Source organism: Magallana gigas, chromosome 4 (assembly GCF_963853765.1).
Source record: "Magallana gigas chromosome 4, xbMagGiga1.1, whole genome shotgun sequence".
NCBI lineage: Eukaryota > Metazoa > Mollusca > Bivalvia > Ostreida > Ostreidae > Magallana > Magallana gigas.
The window spans coordinates 38,599,108-38,622,900 of NC_088856.1; the positions used below are offsets into that span (position 1 = coordinate 38,599,108).

The following is a 23,793-nucleotide window of genomic DNA, read 5'->3' on the forward strand; positions in this document are numbered from 1 at the left end:
TGCCTATGGCTCCAAATTCTCAATCTTTCAAGGTAAATTTATGAACAATTATCTTTGCTGCGAGAAAAAGTGGGGGGGGGGAGGGGGGGGGGGCTGAACTCTCTATGATGCTATGTCCCTAATGGTTAGGTCTAACTTTGCAAAAATAGTGGGGGGGGGGGCTAAGCTAAAATGAAAAAGAAACGTATTATGCATCATGCACAAATGTTAAGAGAGCGCAAACTACTTTCCTAAGTTCACAAGGCATAACTCCGTCAAAAATCATCGCACCACAAACTGAATTAATTTAAAATTGATCTCTATTTTCTTGTAAAAAATCTATATATCAACTTTACATGCATCCCTTCAAAAGTTAGAGAGCGAAAACTGAGAATTTCGACTTTTCTTTTTAATTAAATTCAAGAGGCACATCTGTGTCAACTATCATCGGGCCAAAACCAATTTGAACTCTGCCTATTATTACTTATTAAGTCAGTTACTGACTCACTACGGAAATATATTGGATTGATCAATCTCATAGATGGCGAGGCGAAGCCGAGCCGTCTATGAGATTGATCAACCCAATATATTTCCGTAGTGAGTCAGTAACTACAATGTAACCTAATAAGTGTTTTGTTTTCCCGATGACTATCAAGCGACATATTTATTCACAAATGGCGATGATCTACGCAAAGTCATGTACAAGATGCCTAACATTTCGTCCAATTTAACTCATTTAAGCTCTTTAAAGTTTTCAATCTCACCTTTCAAATATTCTTTATAAATATCTGCTTTACCCATGTTTACTTACAATGTTTTGTTGCTATTCAATTTTACATGATTTCTCACTTTCCTCAGCAGAGATTTGAGCAAATTTCGACGCTGCCATTTTGTTCTGCTCCAGACAAAACAATGTGACGTTAATATTCTGAGGGCAACTACTCTAATTTTAAAGAATTTCAAAGGGGAACTACTCCAAATACTTTAAGAAGTTTATGTACATGTATTATTAAATACTATGAAATATCGAAATAAGTAAGCGAAGCGTCGGCCAATGATGGCCATATTGCCTAATATTATTTCTCACCGAACAAATATAGAGATATATGAGGCAATCACGTGCTATGTTTAAACAAATGAAAGTGTAACCTTTCAGTCCAAGGGAAAACAAATAATTATAAGATGCATCCATATATCAAATTTGCGTTTAATATGTGCAACATTTGTTGAAACAATGATCGGAAAGTGAATGTCCCAAGTTTTTGTTCATAGTCCAAGGCAAAATATCATCAGACCGAAACCAAATTCGACCTCAGCCTGTATATTCATCGAATACATCCATTAATAAAATTTGAGTTGAATATCTACAACGATTGTTGAGATTTTGATCGGAAAATGAATGATGACGGAATGATAGAAGGACGGAATGACGGAACGGGGTAACACTATATGCCCCAACCATTTAACGGCGGGGGCATAAAAAGAAAGCTATCATCGTGATTTCTTTTTACAAAATTAAAACGGAAATAGCACATTCCATCATTTTAAGGATAAAATCTTAAATCTTATCACAGTAAACAGAGAAAAATTAATGATTTTGTTACTCGGTGCACCCGGATCGACTCTGCACAAGACAAATAATCTAACCATTATGGCACTGTGACCTTCCTTCCGAAATATAAAGCCGAAAATTTAGTAAATGCATAAATTGATTTTAAAACAAATGAAATAATTTGCATTCATTTAAATTGAACTGACGATTCACGAAAAGACCCATACGACAATCTCTATCATCTCCAACAAGTCTCCAATTCACATCTTTAGCCGTTCTTTAGATGTCTCGTGGACAAAACTTCATAAAATTATACATATATGTAATTTGGCATTGGAACTTTTTAGCCCTGAAACTTTCGAAGAAATTCTTTTTCTAGAAATCTCTGCACAGAATTTATGTAAAATTGTGAAAAAAAAATCATACAGCCTTGTAGCAACCTCTAATGATACACCGTCCACTAATGATATAATATGTTGCATTAGTGGACAGGGTGTCGACCACTAATGATATAATTTTATCAAACCCGGGTCAATTTTCAACCCGGGTTAACATTCCTTGTTACACCGACATAATCACCATTGTTGAAGTAGTTTTAATTCAACCAACTTTAATTCATATTCTTTGTTGTTCTAATATACAATTAACAAACCAACATATTCAACTTAACAACAAATTAGTGATTCAATTGTGCTACAGACCACAATAGCAAATAGTCTTGTGAATCGGACCTTTTTTATGTTAATAAAATCCCGCTAAAAGTTTAATAATTTTTTAATATCGTGAAATTGCTTTTCTTCAAACTTTCTTTAACTAAAAATATTTTGCACAACTCCTTTTTGATTAATGATAATCATTTTGGATCTTCAAGTAAACAGACGAAGTCATAAATTGTATGTATTTTGTCTGTATACGACTATTTCAGTTCAAGTAAAAAGGCAAAATATCAGGGGCAATGTCAGAATGGTGTATTTTACAATAAAGGACTATATACATGTATATGATCAAATAACTGCCCCCTCCCCCCAATTTTTAACCAATTCTTATGCAGTATCGTATCAAAATCAAATCTTTATCCAACGTAATACAGAGGTTGTCTAATGTATTGGACTCAACATTAGTCACCATTGTCGATGACCTCTCCATCTATGACGTCACTTAAGTATTTTTTTCCAAATGTAATATCGTCATTTTTCCTTGATACTTTGCCTTTGTAAGTATATAGCGCAGGTATACTCAAGTACGATTTAAAATTTCGAATATATATATATATATATATATATATATATATATATATATATATATATATATATATATATATATATATAAAGCACTAAAAATGGCTAACGACACGATGAAATATATTGAAATATATATATTATTTTATATTAAATCATATATTATATCATTAAAGGTTGCAAATCCATCCACTAGTGCAATTGAAAATGTGTGCAAATGTGTATCATTAGTGGTCAAGGTAGTACCTATTTCACATTTTCCATATCATTAGAGGTTACGGTTTTTGACCGCTAATGATATAAATCTGAAATTAAATCATTAGCGGACGGTTAGGTTGTTCGTTAATGATAAAATTATATCATTAGTGGTCACCATCCTGACCACTAATGCAACATTATATCATTAGTGGACGTTGTATCATTAGAGGTTGCTACACAGCCTTCCCCATAAAAACAACTACACTATAAAAGTATATGTCTCTAACATGATTATCCAAGTCATAATTATTTTTTACAATTGTGTATCCTTTGACCTATTTTTGTTGTTTACCTGTGATAAATAATCTCACCTGGATTTACGGTGTCGGTCGGTATACATGATACACAATTGGTAATACTCTCAGGAGTTCAAATAGGTCGACTTAACATGTATAAATTTATGGAATTACGTTTGTTTTATACATAGTATTTTTGTGTTCCTGTGTTTTTGCTTAATACAATTGGTGAAAGATTTCTTATATAACTAAAACCGATTTGGTTGGACTTTTTCGATCGCGTCGCGTTCACCTCTATCAGTTACCTCATACATAAACAATACCCCACCTTAACCACAAACTTTTTTATTGGTGGATTCAGCTTACCGCTGATTGGCTGCTGGTTACCTAAGACTAAATTATGGACGGACAGAACAATAACATATCAGAGAATGAAAAATTCACATGGGTACTCGTGACTGTCGAAATTGGGCTATTTTTCGAAAGTGTACACTTGTGATAAAACATGCATACGGTACATAACGCATATAGCTGTAGCTCAATGTAGAAATATTGGGTTAGTAAATATAAAGCTACAGTGCATACAATTCTGACTGCGTAGATTTTACGGTGCTAGGGTATTCTTCTGAATCTGCATCGATCGTGTGAAGTACAAACCGGGTGAGGGAATGTTGGCTTAACGGGGATAAGGCATAAGGTGTAGGCGCGCTGTAGGCCGTAAGGTAATAACGAAGGGTAGGTTTGCCGTATTCCCGAAGGTCCACCAGTATACAGTTCCAGAGAAATAAACAGGCAATTGATGCAGGATTCCATTTTTATTGGTCGAGACTCAACGATGGCAACATTATAACAATTTTAAGAGACAGACATGGTACAAACAAGTCGTATTTGGCCAGTAGTGGCCTCCGGACTCAAGACTCTGGGTGAGTCGGACGTGGCCGAGGCTTGTCGCCGTATTCCAGACTGCCGATTGACAATTGTACATAACTATACATAAGAATCTAAACAGTGAGTATAAATTGACAGGTGATGACATAAGTAAGCTGAGTGAAAGGTTCACAGATGTAAAATAATTATATAAACTCAATGAGTCTTTGATGTCCAAGAAATGAAAAACTGATTATTGCACATCGTTGTTTTAAGAGATTAACAGTCCTTGAGACGTGACACTCTGTCTCTTTGAAATCACATATAGAGTCCAAAAAGTGTCAATCACTAAATAAATAAGTAACTTTGTAAGAAATAAACTGTGAGAAAATATTACGAAACAGATGTTGAATTTTAAAGTAAACTCCAAAATAAAGTTATAATTGAACAGTGAATTTTGCACGGTGATAGTTTCCCACCGTTCCGGAGAAAACACGTCCTCGTGTTTTAAATGAAATATCACAATCTTGTCATTTTGTTGAGTTCTTTGGTTTCTTGAGACAGTAGTAATTGGGCGTTGAAAGGTTGGATTGAAATTCACGGTGATCAGAAGATAAAACAGTCTGCGCTGTTTATGATGACTGAAACTGTTGTTGTCCATTGTTGTTACGTTGAGTTGATGTTCACTAGGGGAAACTCGCTGGCTGAAGAGGTCCATGATCTGACTACTGCAAAATATATGCAGTAGCCCCGGGCGTTGTTGATACCCTTAGGATGCATCCACCAATTGTGACCGCGTAGATTTTACGGTGCTAGGGTATTCTTCTGAATCTGCATCGGTCGTGTGCAGTACGAACCGGGTGAGGGAATGTTGGCGTAAAGGGGATAAGGTATAATGTGTAGGCGCGCTGTAGGCCGTAAGGTAATTGCCTGACGTCATGACGTTAGGCATATCTAAGGTTTAAAAGTTGCATTCTCCGAAACAGTGCAGACAATGGGACAAGCAATATCATGATATTTCACAAAAAAGATTAACCGATGCATGTTTAAGATGTCAGCATTTACATTCACAATTGATGAAAATGATATATGGCATGTAATCACAACAGCGAGCAAGAGTTTTGAAGTAAAAGGGTCGTTTACCATGCAGTGCACGTTTGTAATCCTGATTTAAAAATAGATCAGCATTCCACCATATTTGAACGGTGAAAAAGGGGGAGGGGGTCTTCGCAACAAGTTGTAACTTATTGCTATTAGGGTACAATGTAATAATAATTGGTGTTGGATTATCATCATTACAAGAGAGTCATCAGTTTGGATAAAAACAAATATATATTTATACAGCTGGAATGTTTACTTAGGGAACTAAATCGCCGAAACGGGGTGTGACCCGATTTTCGCTCAGTTGGGCGATCTCATTAATCTTGAAAAGGGATCATAACTCGCGTGTTTTACTAAATGTTCATTACTACATCTAACAATTACTAATCAATTGTGTTTCTCAATTCGTTAAATTTCTTCCAAAACATCCGATCCAAAGCATAATATACATTTATGTAGCTGTTACAAAACAAATGTCAGAAAATTCATCTGACCCCCTCCCCATGGATCTCTGCCAATGGATGAGTTCAATTGTTGCAGCAGGATTTCGCGCCATAATGTCTCATTCATAGTTTTTGCGCACCGATTAGTTGACGATCATAGTTGGGATCATGCGAATACCCCAGAGCACACCATGTGTTTACATCACAGGCACGTAGCATCGGGGGTTTGGGTGAGGGGGCTGCTTTCCCCTCCCCAATTTTTGGCAGCTGGTACTATTCTTAACTTTATATGATAATTGGAAATATAATGGATTTGCGCCCCTCCACTTTTGTAGGAGCATGCGATAAATGAAACTACAAATAAGGAATTCTAATTGAATTGAAGTTACATTTTTTTTTTATGCAAACCGTTGCAGAGAATACTTCTTTTAACTGTTTCTAGTGAATATAGTTGTTTAAATGCTTCATTGAACAAGATTTACTTACCATTTATTATTAATCAGACCATCCTGGAGTTAAGATCTAGTGCAAAACTTGTTTCGAAATGCAAAATTCGTGTCGAATTTCAGGTGACAGTAGTACTCGGAAATAAACACATGAAAGATAAAATGCAAAACCAAGCAAAACTTTCCGGACGATAGTCACGTTCTCAGAATTATAATTAGGATAATTTACTATATATTAATTATTCAACATTTACACATTGATTGTAACTATGTTCATCATTTCACTAACTTCATGAGTCAACGACAACAACAATTCCATTAGTGCAAACTTTTATCTTTAATTTACGGGCTATACTAACAGAACGTAGATTCCCGCGCGCGGTTATTGCCAAAAATAAAATGCATGTAATTTGGGGAGGGGGGGGGGGGTGGGGTGAGGGAGGGGGGGGGGGGTAGGGGGGGACTTGGGCCCACTTTTTTTCTTTTGCAAAGTTAGACATAAAATGAAAATAAGGAATTCTTAATGAATTTATAATTATAAGTTACAATTAGGATTTTTTGCATGATTTTGAGAATTCACCTTTTTTAATTGCTTTTCAAGATGTTTTGGATGAAGCTGCTCCCACACACTTTCAAAATCAATACATGAACATACTTGAATACCTTTCCTATTTCCTATGGTTGGAATTTAAAAAAAAAGCCTTACAATTGATGTTGCATCTTATTATATATTATTACAATTTTTAAAAAATGACTGTTTTATTTGCCGCTTTTAAGCTAACATACAATTTTTTGATTTGTGTACATTCCTTAAATTATTTAAATAAAAAAAATAATTTAATATCAAGTGATATACATGATTGAACAAATTTTACAATTTTGGCCAAGGAACTAGGATATAGGTTATCTGATATTTCTTTGACTCTTATCCTCCAATTTTATGGATTATTTTTTTAAACTTCGCTTCATAAAAGCTTGGGTAACAGTCAGGGGAGTTTCAAAATTGGGTTTAGACTCTAAAAATAAGCTTAAAATGGAAACAACAGGTCAATATATCCATCTTTCGGCTCTGGTTCTCAGGCCTGTAGGCTTCTCGTTCATAAAAGGAAACGTCTAGATGGCTTTTTCCATTAAAAACTGATGTTGTTTATCTGGTGTAAACTTGCTTTATCTTCTGTAATGTTACTCGTATGTCACGTGACATACATTTAGGAAAAGATGTTCGATTTGATTGCATATGCCATTAACCTCCATTCATTCAAATACGTTTGACAGTTGTATTTTCATCGACAGTTATTTCTGATCGCTTAGTTTCCCTCAATGGGGAAGATTTGAGCGATAAACAATGTCACGTGATATGTAAATGAATCTTTTACAATCTGCTTAATTTCTTCAAATACAGAACAGATCGTCTATTGTTCTAAGGCCCACCTACTCTTCTCATTTTTATTACTGAAAGGACAAGGTCAATAACCAAAACAAAAATCGTAAATGCGTCAATTATTACAAAAAAAGTCAATCATAAAAAAAAAAAAATGACCCCCCCCCCTCTAAAAAAACCCGCCACAAGCTACTAACACTAACCAAAATGAGTCATTTTTAATAATTTATATGTTAAGAGTATCCTCTTTGAATTGACAATACTCGTGTACTTTTACAATACACCTTTACTTTTACTTTAAATTGTTTAAAATTGAACACAGGTTTATAGCTAGAAAATACTAATGATGTCCATGCTATCCTCCACGTGAAGTTGATCAACAAAATAAAGAATGGGTGAATAATAAAAAGGGATGGGACATTGTCCTGTATGAAGAATGTGGCAATCGATTTTAAGCATCAAAAATTGACAATAGACCAAGTAAGTATGGAAGCTTACTGAGGCCAGCTTAGCAGAAAAAATAATTTCTTTTGCGTTTAATCGCAATAACTATTGCATTTAATCGCAATCTTTTGCGTTAAATCGCAATAGGTTTTGCGTTTAAACGCAAAAGATTGCGATTAAACGCAATAGTTATTGCGTTTAAACGCAATAGTTATTGCGTTTAAACGCAAAGAACATTGCGTTTTGACGCAAAGAACATTGCGTTTTGACGCAAAGGTTTGCGTTTAAATGCAAAGTTTTGCGTTTAAACGCAAAAGTATTGCGTTTAAACGCAAAAAATTATTGCATTTAAACGCAAAGGTAATATTGCGTTTAAACGCAATAATTTTTGCGATTAAACGCAAACGTTTTTGCGATTAAACGCAACAATTTTGCGATTAAACGCAATAATCGTTGCGTTTAATCGCAAAAGGTATTGGGTTTAAACGCAATAGTTATTGCGTTTTATTGCAAAACTGGTATTTTTTCATTTGAAGATGACTTTTTCTATTCAGACCAAAAGGAGAGGTTTATGACATACTTATGTTATGTATAAATAGGACATACTTATGTTATGCCACAATCATCCGTCAATCTGTTCATTAAACGTTATGTTAGACATTTCTCGCTTTTTACGTCGTGCTCTCTCCTCTAATTCTAATGGTTTTTCAATTCAGTAAAATCAAATAGTCCCCACATACACTGTATTACTGCCATCCATTATGCTTTATTAGATCATTGTCAAATGAAGGTGATACTGTTTATTCAAAATGACGAACTGATTTGGCATTTATTGTAATTGTCATATCGCTGATTTGAATTAGTGATATCACCTATTGAAAAAGTGATAGCATTTATTAGAATTGGTATTATTACCTATCAATCGCTTATTTATCTTGTGATATGAACAAGGGATATCACATTTGTGAAAAAAAATGATACATGTATCACTCTTTGAGTGTGAATAGATGAAATCACTATTCAAATAGATGATTTTACTTTTTGAAAAGGTTATATAACCTATTCAATTTGGTAATATCTTGGAGACAATAAATATTCATAGTATAGCCATCAATGCAACTGTTTGTGCAAGTTCCATTTGTTTTAATTTGTCGCGCGAAGCGACATGCCTCTATTTTTAAGGCCCCTTGGCATAATGCTTTTTGCGATGGAGTCTTTTCCGTCTTTTCAATCCAACTATTTCTCACAGTCTAGATACCAACTATCTGGCAAGCAAACATCACTGGGGCATCCATCAATAGCCATTTTGCATGTCATCTCTAAGGAAGAATTTGGAAACAAATATAAGCAAAGACTAATTCCCTTTCTTGTATTTATTTATAGCGCGATCCTTCTTTTCAGGATACGTTTGCTTATAAGTGTTTGATGCTTTCAAGTTATGACAACTTACTATTTCATTATTAGTTATTCCAAGAGAAAACCAGAAATTGAGTATTTGTGATGTGTCAAGTGTTGTCATCAAATTACGCGCTTGGTACATATACTTAAGTGTATATATAAGCAAACAAATAAACTGCAATTTAACGCAAAAATCATTGCGTTTAATCGCAAAATCATTGCATTAAATTGCAAAATTATTGCGTTTAATCGCAAAAATTATTGCGTTTAATCGCAAAAACATTTGCGTTTATTTGCAAAAACATTTGCGTTTATTCGCAAAATATATTGCGTTTAAACGCAATAATAGCTTTGCGTTTAATTGCAATATTTGTTTTGCGTTTAAACGCAATACTTTTGCGATTAAACGCAATACATTGCGTTTAAACGCAAAACTTTGCGTTTTAACGCAATCCACTTTGCGTTTAATCGCATAATTTTTTGCGTTTTATCGCAATCTTTTGCGTTTAAACGCAAAATACATTGCGAATAAACGCAAAAGATTGCATTAAAACGCAATAATTATTGCGATTTAACGCAATATAAATTAATTTATTTACTGAACTGGCCTCAATAAGCTTCCGTAAAGAGGTTTATGACATACTTATGTTATGCCACAACCATCCGTCAATCTGTTGATTAAGCGTAATGTTAGACATTTCTCGCTTTTTTCGTCGTGCTCTCTCCTCTATTTCTAATTTGTTTTTCATATTGTTTCTCATAAATCGAATCTTAATTATTCAATAAAATCAAATAGTCCGCACATACACTGTATAACTGTCATCCATAATGCTTCATTATATCATTGTCAAATGAAAGTGATAATGTTTATTCAATATGACGGACTGATTTGACATTTATTGTAATTGTTATATCACTGATTTGAATTAGTGATATCACTTATTCAAAAAGTGATATCATTTATTAGAATAGTAATTATCACTCATCAATTACCTATTTATCTTGTGATTTAAACAAGGGATATCACATATTTACAAAAAAAAGATACATGTATCACTCTTTGAGTTTGAATAGATGGAATCATCTATTCAGATAGATGATTTTACTTTTTGAAAAGGTTTTATCACCTATTCAAATGGTAATATCTTGGAGACAATCAATTTTCATAGTATAGCCATCAATCAACTGTTTGTGCAAGTTCCATTTGTTTTAAATTGTCACACGAATCGACATGCCTCTATTAATAAGGCCCCTTGGCATAATGCTCTTTGCAAAGGAGTCTTTTCCGTTTTTTGCAATTCAACTGTTTCTCACAGTCTAGATACCAAGTATCCGGCAAGCAAATATCACTGGTGCATCCATCAATTGCCATTTTGCATGTCATCTCTAAGGAAGAATTTAGAAACAAATATAAGCAAAGACTTATTCTCTCTCTTGTATGTATTAATAGCGCGATCCTTTTTTGAGGATCCCTTTGCTTAGAAGTGCCTGATGCTTTAACTTACTATTCCATTATAAGTTATTATAAGTGAAAACCAGAAATTGAGTCTTTGTGATGTGTCAAGTGTTGTCATCAAATTACGCACTTGGTAAATATACTTAAGTGTATCTATAAGCAAAAAAATAAATTGCGATTTAACGTAAAAATTATTGCGTTTAATCGCAAAAACGTTTGCGTTTTTTCGCAAAATATATTGCGTTTAAACGCAATAATAGCTTTGGGTTTAAACGCAATATTTGTTTTGCGTTTAAATGCAATATTTTTGCGATTAAACGCAATCCACTTTGCGTTTAATCGCAATACTTTTTGCGTTTTATCGCAATCTGTTGCGTTTAAACGCAAAATACATTGTGAATAAACGCAAAAGATTGCATTAAAACGCAATAACTATTGCGATTTAATGCAATATAAATTAATTTATTTACTGAACTGGCCTCAATAAGCTTCCGTATATTCAACAGGTAATGATGAAAACTAAATTCACTTTAGTGGTTCCCTTATTCAAGGAACAAAGTACATGTATTGGTGTTAAAGGAGCTTTATCCTGCTCTTGTGATGTAGAAACCTGCTACTTCAATGCTTCAATGAGACATTATCTTTCTCTTACTTGTATTCATTGTAAATTGTGGACTTTCTGTATTGTGACATAATTGGTTTTTTTTTCTGTTCTTTGTTGTGAAACATATCTGTTTTTGTTGTGAACATTTGGGAACAACTAGAATTTTCTCCATGTTTTGGATTTCATTATTTTTGTACTTGTGATCACACAAAGATGAAACTTAAGAACAACTACAACTATAAGTCTTTTGAATATTTTCTTCGCATTATATATTTGATAAGATTTATGTTACATCACAATATTCCACAATACTTTATTATTAAAAGAAAGCCGAAACAAAAAAATGCAAAATTCTATGTAAAGAGTAATGTACGAAAAAAGTATTTGCAATAGTTGTTAAAAGAACTTAATAGGTCCACTGCATATATATTATTGATCATTTATTTATTTAGTGCAGATATATGGAAATCATTTAATGTTTGATATTTAACATTACTATACAACTTAAACTATGTTTTACTTTACAAATGTTAGAAATAGGGGAAAAAAATATGAGATCGCTCGCTCCATCTAATTTTAGTCCGCCTGAAAATTATGTCAATGATAAAATAATTATCAAATCGTTCACCCACTCCTATGTTTTAAAGTCATTTGTCCGAAAAATAAGAAATTATATATTATTAGGGACTTGAGTTTTTGAAAAATCATTTACAACTTTTGTACCAGACGTCTTGAGACATCGGACCACTTGGGTTTAAAGCGTCTACTTTGGCCGATCAAAAAAATATAAAGGTCAAATATGATCACCTTGTCCGTCTTTATGTCCGTCTGTGCACAATTTGTGTCCAGTCCATATACTTCGTTTGGAGAAATATTAGAAGTTCATAAATCACACAAAGATTGCTGAAGACCTGGGGGTGACTGTCATGACCTTCACTTAAGGTCATTTGGGCAAAGTCACTGGCAGGAAAATTGCAGAACTCGTGTCCGAACACTTTCTTAACAAGGCCGGGTACAGATCGAGTATGCACGCTTTCGCGCAGCGTTTTATTTGTATTGTGACGTCATCTTTTTGCCTGGTTGACGCCATGGCGGGATAGTTTCAACTGCAGATATTCAGCGAAATTTGTTGAAAATAGCTCGTTTGATGCGTAAAATTGATATTATATTGTGGAATAAACATATTAAATGTCTCGAAGTATAAGCTATATTTGGGCTCGGGTCGAAAACGTGAAGAGGGTTTAGCAAGCCTAGCCGTCTGTCACGTTTTCTTAACCCGCCTAAATATAGCTTAATTCATATATTTCAAGACAGTAACCATGTATTTTTTTTATTTTATGACCCTCCATATGTAATGTTATGTATTAATTTATTACTTAAATATGTCTGAATGTTATAATAATACTATAAAGATCACAATTGCCGCCTTTGTCAAATGAAAAATAGCCAGAATCTGACAAATCTTGGAAATTGGGCATACAAAAAACAATTTGATAGGACCCCTTGAACAAACCAGGAGGTGAAAGGTTTTTTTTTAATTGACCATTTGATGCCTTTTAGCGATAACTTTAATATGTAGAACAGAAAAAGAAATACCTAGGGCAGGAGTTTAAAAAAATGTAAATAATGTGCAAAATAAATACATTTCAAGCAAAATCCCATTGGGTTCTATGTGAAAAATTAACAAACTTTGAAATGACCCCTTAAACAAACGTCTTAGTTTTTATATCTTAAAATAATAATTATATCAGTAGAATTTCAATCAAAAATCTAGGGGGAACAAATTAGACCCGGCCTCGTTAAGTATCAGTCACATTAACCAGCGGTTGGGTTAAAGATGTGCTACCAATGTGTTTTTAGATGAAAATGATGTGGATGTCGGCCGAACATTCATAATAATCGGCCGGTGACTGAGGTCAGCGGGCACATCTGTGGAAATCATTGGAAGAAAATAAGTTGTAGTTAAAACTCAGCGATATCTCCACCGATGTTCCATCGCTTTTTATCGGCAATACATCATTAATGCTGACATGAATTCATAAATACGCATTTTTCCCCTTTTATCTTCGACTACCGCCGTATTAGTTGTCGATTTCTATTGTTTTGCTCATCGCTACACACCCCCTATATAAGGCCGAGAGCACTATTCATGCTTCACTGCATTCAAGTATTTCATACACCCGAACACGTTACCTTGGACGAAAAGACGTGTAGAAACGCGTTTTGAAAAAAAATAATGACAACCAATGCACTGGCAAGGAATATCCAAGAACGACGAAACAAGACAGAATGAAATCCAAACACATATACTTCTAAAATCCTCGATAATTGTAGACCGTTTTCCTGTTTATGTCATAACATTGCACATGCGCAACCCACACGGTGGGTAATGTTAATGATCTCATGAATTTAAAACGGAACGTTTTTGTAGAAACCCATGGAAACTGGTCGATGTTACGTTGTTACTTTTACTATCATTTAGCTACTGGATATAGTGCCGCCGGGGTTTTCAAAAAGATGCAGACGTTGTGAACTCTGTATGAACGACACACGTGTTCGATTTGCATGTGAAGTAAGGCAGCACTATCTCTGCAAAATAATACGGATACTAGTACCTTGAACATTTTTTCAAAGAATAAATATATTTTGTATTTTATTGATTGTTCTTTACTTCATTTTTTATTACAAACATTCTACATCAATGTGTAGTTTAAATGGATTTAGAAGTCCGTGCAACCTGAATGCCTCGATCGGAAAGCAACCGATCGTAACTTTCTCGACCGGAATATATACCCAAGTAAATATACCCCAGTGGAAGTAGAGGAGCGATCGAAACTAATATGGCGACCAAATGCTTTTATGAATTCGTGTCAGCTTCAACTCATCATTTAAAAATCGGCCGATCATTGTCCGATGCCCTTTGAGTCTGATGTTAGAGGTGTTTCACAAACATCGGCCGATTATCGACCTAACATTTGCTCATAGTCGGACAATGTACTGCCAATGTACGAAAGATGTTATATACATCGGCCGATTACTGCTTTAATATCCGTAAATGTTTAGCAATGCATTGCTCGGGCCTTTGTTGGGCTTGTACGAGTTGTTGCTGCTACATGGCTAATCTCAGATATGTCGGTGTCAAAGCCATTATAGTTTATTGGCCATGCAAGGTATGGTAATAACTCTTCGGCCGACCATCATTCGGGCTTCCTACAATGTGTGTAAGATGGCCGGACAATAATCGTATGTTTGATTCACTGTCCGGCCAACAGGATGATCGGTAAAGACTGTCCGATGTTTGTCTGATGTCCGGCCGGTAATCGGTGTTTCGCCGGTCAAAAAAAAATCCTTCAGAGTCACTCGCCGTTATATCATCGGCGGGAGTATGCACGGCCTTTGCACGATACCTGTTGCTGTGACAGATGTGTTCACGACTACTTGGCCGATGAGGACCGAGGTTGGAGCATCGCTCACATCACCGATTACCACCTTTCTACGGCGACCGTCCGAGTAATGTTACTAAGGAATTATGCATCCCTGCGAATGTGTTCAGAATGATTTCTTTATCGTTGCTAAGTATGTAATAAATCCAGAGGTGGTCGAATGAAAGTTCACGAGACTTCATCGAGATTTGTTCAGTTCCTGTGAAATGTTGAGCGGAAGTATAAGTGTTCGGATAATATTCTCAAAATACGTAATTACTGGTCGATTTTCGTGTCATATTCTACTTTGATTTAAGTTAAAAAGTTCAACATCTTTTAAGATTTATGTCTTATTTCACCATCGAGCGGTTTCTTTAAATTAAACGATGATATTCAGAACAGAGTTATCGTTCGTGTTCAGCTACGTGTAGAGTGGTTGATAATATAAACCTTAGGTTGCTTAATAAAATCATAGCCATGTTTGATGATTCTGGTGTGCAATATCATGTTTTTAAAAATATAATGGGTGAATGATTGGCATAAAAACTTAGTGTATCGAGCCATTTTCAATGAACATTTTGTATAAAATAGTACAGTCCGTTTCACTATTGATGTTATTACCAGGTCAAACATTAATTCTTTGGGGGAATTTCTACTACGCATGTTAATTGTCGCAACAGCAGAAAAAACCAGAACACATTTTATCCACCAATTAATGAAGATACGGTTTAAAATCAATAAACCTCTAGAATTTATATCTAACTACAAGTACCTGGATTCTCTTAAATAGACTATAAACGAAATAGACTATAAAGGAAATTCAAACTCAAAGCAGAGCAGCACGGACCTCTAAACAGATAAAGGTAGGATCAGGTGCTATGGAGGAGTGAGCATACTCTGCTGACCGATCACACCCCCCCCCCCCCCCCCCGTGTGTTCTTTGTCGCAATCGGGGAAAAACGTAAAAATACAGACAACCAGTCAATTAACCATGGTCGTACAACCAGTATGAAAAACGTCAGCCAGCATGCGACCCCGTGGAAGACCGCACTTGCTGACAAGGTTGTTGTATCGACCATAGAACTTACGAAAAAATGGCTTCAAACGAGACTGTTCATAGTCCCGTTTTATCAACCCGTTTGTCAGCAGCTTGCCTCGCCTTGCAATTTGTTTTTTTATTTCAATTTTAAAGGATTAAGATAAGGAAAAATTTGGACAAAGTATATACAAAATGAAAAAAAAATATGGTTCAACATATCAAGCATTATATTATAATAATGTGTAAATTGTTAATGCCCGCTCTTGCGCGGGGTATTATCTAGTGTATCAAAATAAAAATTGTTTCAATCATAAAAAATAATGTGGAAAGACCTTCAATTGATCGAGAGCAGTTCGTATACTGTTTGTTTTCTTTATTGTTTCACTTTGTTTCTTTAATGTTACATTACATTCTTATAAAAAAAATATTTTATAAAGTGAGCTTCAAATCTAATCTGTTAGAACTTAGTATGTCATCTGATTTCCAATTTTGGTAACATGAAACTTTTTTTTCGGAAACTGTATACCATGGATTCACTGTGGTAAGTTATTTATGAATAGCTATTATTATAATAACAGGCAAATGGGAATAAAAGTAGATGCGCAATGTAAATATGGCATTAAAGACCAGTACCATAATATCTGTCTTTAGAGCCAAGTCGTTCTCTTTTATATTGAAAAAGATAAATTGCAATTCTTTTAAAAATAAGATATAAAATAACTGGGCCAGTAACTTTATACTCGTAGTTATATAATGTATGTTTTAGTACCCAGTTCCATATTTCTGGTCAACATTCGAATAATTTGAATTTCCTGATTAATAGTAGGAATGTGCAATACTATCGGTATATTGCAATATTAAACCCAACGATAAAATATCGCAATATATTTTTTCAATACCGGTATTTACGATATTCTAACCGGAAGTGTCTAATAGACACTAATTATGGTGTTGAAGCTGAATTTCAAACCCGTAATTATTTAATTTTCTTGTTCAAATTAATTAAAGTGCATAAAAAATCGAGATTGAATAAAAAACGACCAATATATAACGTGGTATTCACTGCATTCTTCAGTTACGGTTACATACTAAGTTACTATATAACACTTTTCTGGAATACATGTCGAAACATTTTGTTGTGTAGAATAGGTGTTTATCAAAATGGCGGACGAACACAACGCAGACCAAAGTACTAATATTCCTGAATCGGACTATACTTATATAAAGAATAGCAAAGCAAAATCCGAAATCTGGAAAGACTTCCTACTGATCCAAAAGAATGGAACACTTGTACAAAATGTTGCTGCCTGCAAGTTGTGTGAAGTCCAAGTTAAATACTCCGGAGGAACTACAAATTTGTACGCATATAAAAAAGTAAGCACCTATCAATGACCACCCCAGCTGGAGACATTTTATCTGCCCAACGATCTACCTCAAAGTCCAAGCATGTTGACTATCTCATTTTTTTTAAAAAGAACATGAAAGTGTAATTGATATTTTTATATGAAACTTTGTTAATTTTTTTTGAGTCGTGTTTTTCCCCCACACCATAGTCAAAAAGAGAGTAGTCATGCACTTATGATAAACTACTTCTTTTACAGTGCACTAATACATGTACAATATATATATGCATTATATTTCCACTTATTTGTGTGAGTCACGTTTTTTCTCACATCTAGTCAAAAAACTAATCATGTACTTATGTGTTATTTTACAGTGCACTTGTACAATATATACATGTATTTTGTTTTCACTATTTAATGTTATGTGATGAGATTAAAAAGTTGTTATTTAACTTTGATTTTAATGATGAAAATACATGAAAACTAGTCTTTAAAACCCTTCACCAGAAAAAAGAGAAAAAATCAATATATTGCAAAATTTATCGCAATATGTCACCAAATATCGCAATATATCGCAATATGATTATCTGGCAATATCCACCCCTAATTAATAGCTATTTAACTGAACGGATTTGTAAAAGTATTGATTTTTAACATACCTTTGATGGCAACAAGTTCTTCTTTGAGCTGATTTATTTCATTTTGATGGACTTCGTCATGATCATCTGCCACCTCTCTGGAGTATATATGTTGACCAGCTGTAAAACTAAGAGCAGCCAAGAGAGTTACACCAATATAACGGTTCCTCATCGTATTGATAATAAGTATACGATATATAAACGGTAGATATGATACTTGTATCTTCCAAGTCACTAAACAATATTACAGAGAAAGGAAGTAATAAGCATTCAGGAACTAAATTTAGATTCAAGTAGACACTTCTTTTTTAGCTCACCTGAGCTATACTACAATATAAAATAAGACTCGAATTTTTGGGCTTTAATACCGAGAAATCGGAGGAGTATTGTCTTTTGTTTTATATATATTAAACATCATTAGTACTTAGAGACTACCAGTTTGTTTTTATTTTTTTCTAAATCAAGCTTCGCTAATTTATAACCAACGAAAATTCCTTTAAAAAATCCGGAAATCATCTGGATTTTTGGATTTTACAATCTTGCGCACCGCATTACATTCACTGGAGGCTCTTTATTAGTTTATGTTTCCACAATATCACATTTGCATGGATAAACTCAGAAACGATAATACAATTACGTGTAAATTCTCAGCATCAGAAATTTGCAATATATTCTGTTCGTAAAAGAAAAAACGGTTTCTGTAATGTTTTGCTACATTACGGGTAAATGCATGTGGGAGGCATTTTAAAAGTGGTGAAGGCCTGTCCCGAGACACAGATTATTTTAACTAAGCAGAGTGTAGTGAAGTTAATAGCATTATTGTAGGCTTAAAGCTTGGTTATGTAAATGTCAACAATAGTAAAGGTGTGTCGATGTATCTATTTTGTAAATGTCCGATATCATATGCAATGTCAACCCGTGCACGCACGGGTCAAAGTCTAGTAGTAGTATAGTTATCCATATCTTTTTGCACGCACTCAAGTTTCGATCGATCGATCGAGAGATAGAGAGAGAGAGAGAGAGGGAGAGAGAGAGGGAGAGAGAAAGAGAGGATTATTATACTGTAAACGTATTTAAAAACTGTCTTTAGTCCTTTGGCTGTGTATTTTATTTTGCGTTTTTGGTGGAAAACGGCGTCCGCAAAATCAAGTACATTACCAAATGTAAAATATATATATGTAAGTATATAAAAAGGTAAATTCAGAAATGTGCTCATTTAAGATCAAATCCATGCTTACTTGTTGAATAATTATATTCCGCCAAATATCGTACATCCTAAATATAGTACGTTTACAGTATTAACGAAGACATTCCAACCACACGATTTTTTTAATATTGATATGAAATATTGTAAAAATGAATCAAATACAATGTGCGTGCGTGTGAAAGGAAGAGAAAGAGGGGATTATGTTTGATTTAAGGTTATACACGGGTAAAAAACCTCCTTATAATGCAAGTTAATTTTCTCTAATTACGACGTCCGAATTCATGCTAGTATACATATTAAAACGATTCTTATAATATGTTAGAAACTGATAACCAACCAGTATGCTCTAAATCACATTGTATCCGATCGTTTTCATTTTTACAATATTTAAAATCAAATTGCTGTTAGAATGTCTCCTTTAGTATCATCATCATCATCATAATCATATCTCTTTCTTTCTTTCTTTCTCTCTCTCCCAAACTTGCGTATACACTTTGCTATGTGATGTCACTGATAAGTTTTAAGGCATTGATATTAGTTTTGTTTAAATTCCGTTTCATTTCGTTTCGATTGGTTTCGTTTCGTTTCGTTCGGCTTTGTTTCGTTTCAGTTCGATTTCGTTTCGCGTTTTACAGGCGCCCTTGTTGGAGTGGATTTGCTTACAGGTATAATTCATCACGTTGTATATCTTGTTCAAGAGGAGATTTGCAAACAAAGAATACATGAACGAGTTAAATGTTTAAGCTGAGTTTAAACTCAAACTTCAGATCTGTCAAATGCGTTGTTATGAAATGTATCAACGGTTCTTGTACGCACTTCAAAAAATGAAGTACACCTTAATTGAAAAACAAATCTGCAAATATATACGCATTTTTATCAAAATATTAAATCTGTTTTTTCTGAATACGTTGTTCAGAAGTTCTGTGTTTATTAAGTAAAAAAAAAATATTTTAAAAATATAAAAATAACGATTATATTGTGCATCGTTTTACTTCGTACTTGTGTGAATAATTAATGAATGATTTTGTAATAAAGCAATTACTTTGATAAGGAGTCAACCCTGTATAGACTGTCGTATTTTTGTAAGGATAATAGTAAACTGTTTCTTCTATTACTAATCGGAAATGAATATATTTAGCGTGTTTTTTGAAAGAGAGAGAGAGAGAGAGAGAGAGAGAGAGAGAGAGAGGAAAGAGAGGGTAAAATATAAGTTATAAATATCATACGACGTTGAACGAAACGATCTCTGTTTTAAGAATTATATGACCTAACCACGTTTATACCCAAATGCTTCTGAGAAAAGTAATATTTTATAACTGCATTAAATACCAAAGAACTAATTTGTAAGTTTAAGCAAATAAAACTGTGTAGAATGTATTTCTAAATCAAATGTTTCATTAAAATTAAAATGCTCATTGATATTAACATGTATATCTTAAGAAATCTACAATTTAGATCCAGAAAAAAAGCACACAAAGCACCTTTCCCAGATTTCAGAGGGTCTGATCAACACTTTTCGCCTTTCTTGATTTTGATGTTTGCATGCAATGAAGTAACACAGTCTCTTTGATTTCTTTAATTGCCAGTAGATGCATTTTTTTTTAGATGTAATCATTTTCCCAAGAATCTACAAATGCATTACAATTAATTGGGGTCTTAAGTACTTCCACGACGAGTCTGTTATTCATTCAATCAAAATATTTTCACTAATTGGGTAAAATGTTGTTTTACAGATGAAACCTTCGGAATCTTTAAATGTATCTTTAACCATTAATCCCAAACTTGGAACTCGGAAATGGTGAATTCCAAAATTATCATATTTTTTTTCTCTTTATCAAATTGTTTAATCTATTTACATGAATATATTTGTCATAGTATTTCTTCTTTATAAAACACACGTTTATTTTGAAGCAGTCAATTTTTATGTCATATGGCGGTTATCTTTAAGTAACAAATCCAAAATCTGAATCCAATCAATGACTGCTTCTTACATCAATACAATTAGTAATTTGATAAACATTCAAAAATTCAGTATTAAAGGGTACTAAAAGGCATAGTTCTTCCATGTATTTTGTTTGCAAGGAAAGAATATGTTTACTGGATGTCAAATAAAACTACCACCTATCCATCAATTATTGATAGGTGAATCTTATCTAAACGAATCGAAATTTTATCGAAATAACACAACATCTTTGTTTTTGTTTAATTGAAGAGAATTTGTGCTTCCTTTTGACTCGGAAACTCTTGTTTTGTTTTGTTTGAAAAATGTCACAGTACTGCTAGTATTTAATACACCCGTCGTATAAAAAACAACTTAAGTTTAAATGATCTAAAGGTTTTGAAAGCAAGTTTTATTTTTTTCAACAGTTAATCAATATTTTATTGAACTTTAGAAATATACCAGTGCTAGAGTTTCACTCCAGAGAAATTGCTATGATTTTCAACATAAATCGTTTACATATGGTTTCCATTTATTTGTATCCACACTAATTAACCTTTCTTCATTTTGATGGTTGCATGAGAAGATAATATTGAAAATGTTTCGAGACCTTTTCCATCATTATGATTTAATGCAGTTCGATGACCATTATGTACAATTTCAGTTATAAAACGTTTGCCTCCTTTTGTTCATGTTGCCCAGGGAAAGAGTAGATTCCATCAGACGGCGCTGAAAATATTGCAGTTGTTCTGTCGTAAGCTTTTACCTCGTTCAACGAAACGTTGTCAAAGAGAACAGTTCCCTTGTGTTTCATATTTTCCATAGTCTTGGTGAGTGAAGATTGGTCTGTTTTGATACTTTATGAAATTGGTATAATGTAGATTTCAGTAAGCAGTCATTGTTTTGACTGAATTTAATTCCGGATTCTTATAGCTATTTAAAAATTTAACACGTTAATTCAAACATGTATATGAGATGTTTTTAAACCTTTGCGTTCCAACTTTTCATAGCCAAGTCCATTGCAAATCGGTTTGTAGTTGTTGAATGTAGTCAACACCTGTTGTTGAGTTTTATTGGCAGTTCTTATCACAAAAAGAGAAACGCTCACCTCCAAAATTTGGACAGTCGAAAACAATATTTACCGGTAAATTGCATTTCATAGTAAACGAGAGAGAGAGAGAGAGAGAGAGAGAGAGAGAGAGAGAGAGAGAGAGAGAGAGAGAGAGAGAGAGAGAAGTGAGAGAAAAAGACACAAAGAGACATATAGGAAAAGAAAAAGACATAGAAATAGAATGAAAGACAGAAATTGTGGGAGAAAGAAAAAAGGAAAAAAAGAAATGAAGAAAACAAACGTACCAAATCATGATTGTTTTTTAAACAGCATTTACGTTGCATGGCTTGTGAGAAGTTTCAACATATTTATATGAACCCAATTCAACGTCAGAATATCGTATTTCAACCTAATTACGCTATACAGTCATTTGCTAAGATTGCTTTACATTTCTGTGTACATGAAAAATAAAATAGCTCGCCGTTTTTCTCTTTCGATTAATTTTTTTTCATTTTAAAATAGTTTTTGTGTTCAAACTTATTAACATCACAAACACTCATAAAACCTTTGAAGTAGGTGTTTACCCTGATAAATAGAATGACTTGAAAATTCACGAAATAAAATTATATAATTTTATTATTATACCTTCATGTTAAATACTGAAATCTGATTGGTTTAGACCCAGTTGATAATCCGTTCTATTACCCTCAGCGTTAGCAACACACTTAGCAACGGGTAACACTATATAAATAGTGCCTGTTTGGGAGGGTAACTGTTGAAATTGACACCCCGAGAAAACCATTGTCAACCGGCGCGAAGCGGAGGTTGACAATGGTTTTCGAGGGGTGTCAATTTCAACTGTTATCCTCCCAAACAGGACTATTTATTTTGTTATACTGAATGTCTTAATTCTAAAGAAAACTTAACTGCTTTTACATAGGAATAACGTGAATTTTACGGCGAACCGTACGAGCATAATTTTCGCGCATGTAACAATTTTTAATGTTACCCGTTGCTAAGTGCGTTGCTAACGCTGAGGGTAATAGAACGGATTATGAACTGCGTCTAAACCAATCAGATTTCAGTATTTAACATGAAAGTATAACAAAACGAAATGTTACATGGCTTGTGCGTAAATTATGCGCGTACGGTTTTCCGTGGAATTCACGTCATTTTTATATAAAAGCAGTAAACAATCTCTAAAATTCAGACATTCAGTATAATTATATAAATAGTGCCTGTTTGGTAACACAGTTATCGCGTTGGCTGACAATGGTTTCCTCGGGGTGTCAATTTCAACTGTTACCCTCCCAAACAGGCACTATTTATATAATGTTTCACATTTTGTAACTGAAATGTCTTTTAATCAATAGCAAAAACAAGATAAGACTACAGCGATTGAAATTACCTGCACGTGCCGAGATGTCAAAATATAAAATTGGTTTTTCTCTGCACATGCTTAAGTGACAATTGTTTTGCAGTAAGTTAATAAAAAGAAAAACACTAAATATGATGAAATAAAATGATCATTTAGAAAACAGCCAGATTCGTTGATACATTGCACTTTCTTAAAATCTGCTGTTAATTTTATTTTCGACATTGCCGCTAATTTCATATAATTGTTCTCATCTGTAAGGGTAACGTCATTTCAATCGGCAACTTAAACCACCGAAATGCTCTGACCGATTGTTCAACAAAACCGGATGTATTTGTGATATTCAGCAAAGATCACTGTCTAGAGTCACAACCAG

The 23,793-nt window shown here is 33.8% G+C and overlaps 1 long non-coding RNA gene across 1 annotated transcript in view; it reads left to right on the forward strand.

Moving 5' to 3' along the window:
* Positions 1-23,793, forward strand: part of LOC117683041 (uncharacterized) — a 139,097-nt gene that overhangs the window by 109,044 nt on the left and 6,260 nt on the right. The window lies entirely within an intron of this gene.